Source organism: Lepisosteus oculatus, unplaced genomic scaffold (genome assembly GCF_040954835.1).
Source record: "Lepisosteus oculatus isolate fLepOcu1 unplaced genomic scaffold, fLepOcu1.hap2 HAP2_SCAFFOLD_99, whole genome shotgun sequence".
NCBI lineage: Eukaryota > Metazoa > Chordata > Actinopteri > Semionotiformes > Lepisosteidae > Lepisosteus > Lepisosteus oculatus.
Genome location: NW_027168435.1, coordinates 213030 through 215735, shown reverse-complemented (window position 1 = coordinate 215735; position 2706 = coordinate 213030). Strand labels below are relative to the sequence as shown.

Here is a 2706-nt window from a genome sequence, read left to right as displayed (position 1 = left end):
GGCCGGTTAGCTCAGTTGGTTAGAGCGTGGTGCTAATAACGCCAAGGTCGCGGGTTCGAGCCCCGTACGGGCCATGTCCTTTTCTCCTCTCTTACCAAAGCTGTTAGGTTCCTTTCCGTGGTGAGATGGGTTGTCCTGCAACGCTGCCACACAGTGCCGACAGACAAGAGTGTTGCGGGAGAAGAGAACAGTGTTTGAAGATTTAAGAGTGTCTTAGGTGGAGCCAAAATCAAGTGTCACAAATGCAAGTGGGAAGATTTCCAATGTTTAATATGGTCAAAATAAGCGGAACTTACCAGCTGGTCCGGCACAGTCTGCCATGCTTTTGTCATATACTGTAAAGTGGTGTCGAACTGGGTGTCGAACTGGAGCCTCACCATTTGCATATGTGAGGCTCCAGTTATACATCGATTGTCACATTAAATGACAAAAATGAAGAGAGTTAAAGCAGCTGGAGAGGTTTTCTTACAACTTTTGAGCTGACACAGTTTTGGAAAATGTTTCCTTCACGCTGCACTGTACAACATAGGCAGCCAAGAGTCTCCAAAACAAAACAGAATGGACAGATAGGAGAAAATTCCCACTCGTCCTGAAGTTCCCAAAATCCAGCACTGAGCGTAAACAAAGTGTCTAAGTAGCGTGGGAATGTTAAACCTAACCCTAGCTGGAGTTTGAGCAATCCAGCACTGAGAGTAAAAAGATGAGTCAAAGTAACGTCTAATCAGATTAGTTTCCTTAGAGCTGGTTCAGAGTTTGCTCAAGAGTTTACCTTTCACAGATGCGCAAAGAAGAATGTTGGGGGTGCACGCTTCAAGGCGCCTTACAGCTGTAGGGAGTGATTCGAGACGATTCGTGGCGTGTGCTCGTTCCCATATACCTTACGCCCCGGGGTGCAGTGCTAGGATGACGTACAATACCGCTTGGGCACGTAACGGCGTTATATGCAAGTGCAGGACGTGAGGGTTTTCGTTTGTTCGTTTTGTTTTGCTCTGCTTTGCTTTGTTTTGCTTTCCATCGCGTTGGTAAGAGCGTAAATAAAAAGGCGATTCCTGCGTCTACCACTAATGTAAGAGCTATTTCAAGTGCGGCGTGGTGCGGCTTTTCAAATGCTCAACAGGATGACTTCGCATGCACGTGTGCTTTCATGCAGTCGTGTGTGCAACCATGTCTGCTTATGTGCAAACGGGCGTGGTTTCATGTATGCAAAAAACTTTCCTGGGCTCTTCTGAAGCACATAAAATTATTTGGAGATATACATTTGTCTTGTTTTCCTCTTAGGCTCTAGAATTGATAACTTTTTTTTAGGATTCTAGCTTTCTCCCCTTGCAGGCATCGGGCACAGAGGACCTCATGGTTTTCCTAAAAATCTTTTTTTTTGTGTTCCTTGTTGTTCCAAACTTAATTTTAATCACTTTTAATTAGATATTTTATTAAAAATAGTGCAAAAAATGACTAATTTCACTAAAAATAATGTAATATAAAACTGATGTTTTTAACTTTATTGTAGTGTTTTAGAAACTACTATGTCTTCAAAAATGGTTATTTTTCACTCCTAGGAATGAAAGCTGTTGTTATATGATGTTTATTTTCAAATTTTGAAAAAATCTAAGGATTCTAGCTTTCTCCCCTTGCAGGCATTGGACACAGAGAACTTCATGGTTTTCCTAAAAATCATTTGTTATGTTCCCTGGTGTTCCAAACTTAGTTTTAATCAATTTTAATTTGTTATTATGTTAAAAACAGGGTAATAAGTTTCTAATTGGACTATAAATAATGTCATATTGTCTGCTATAAAACTGATGTTTTCATCTCCATTGTAGAGATTCTAGAATCAACTAATAGAGAATTAAAATAAAAAAGGGCATAAGAAGACATTACCAACAACGACCACAGGATGGAGATGTTGTCTAGACATTACCAATAACGACCACAAGATGGAGATATTGTCCAAAGAGGCAAGAAGGGCAAAGCCGCGATAAGGAGATTGCTGTCAGAATGCACATCCGGATCCCAAACAGAATCTCTAGTAAAATATGATCATTTGTGAAACAGGCAAATGAGTGTCAGCTACAATATGATTGCTACATATCTGCATTTGTTGGTTTTTAAGGAGTAAGAGTGCAGGCGGTTTAAACCTGCGATCCAGTGTGTTGAAGTATTTCACAACACTACCCCTAGCACATCAGGAAATAAATCCTCATAATGATTATTGCCCTGGGCATGTACCAAAAAATCAGTGAGCATATACATATATCGCTGTGTTGAAGCTAGAGACACAGAATAAGTGCAAACACATCCTAAATACAGTGTTCCTGCACCTTGACCTCATCCAGAATGTATCGTTTTTTGAAAGCGATTGCTGTCAGAATGCACAACTGAATCCCAAACAGAATCTCTAGTCAAATATGATCATTTGTGAAACAGGCAAATGAGTCTCTCAGGTGCCCATTGCTCATTTTCAGACACATTTATGCAATACTTTCACCATGCGTTGAGCAATAGGGATTAAAGGTTTAAAAGTGATTCTGAGGTGCAACACATCAGCGAAACAGCTAGGCATCTGAAATGCGGGGTTTGAGAGCCCTTCAGGGAACACCGTACCCTAAAGGTACCAGAAGTCCACTAGTATAAGCATTAAGTCACTGTCAGCCCTGTTGCAATGTGATTGCTACATATCTTCATTTCTTTGGTTTTTAAGGAGTAAGA

General features: G+C 40.7%; 1 non-coding gene across 1 annotated transcript; it reads left to right on the top strand.

The window, feature by feature from the left end:
- On the top strand, positions 1–74 carry trnai-aau (transfer RNA isoleucine (anticodon AAU)). Its single transcript has one exon. It is a non-coding gene; the product is annotated as a tRNA-Ile (tRNA).
- Positions 75–2706: the final 2632 nt, after the last annotated feature.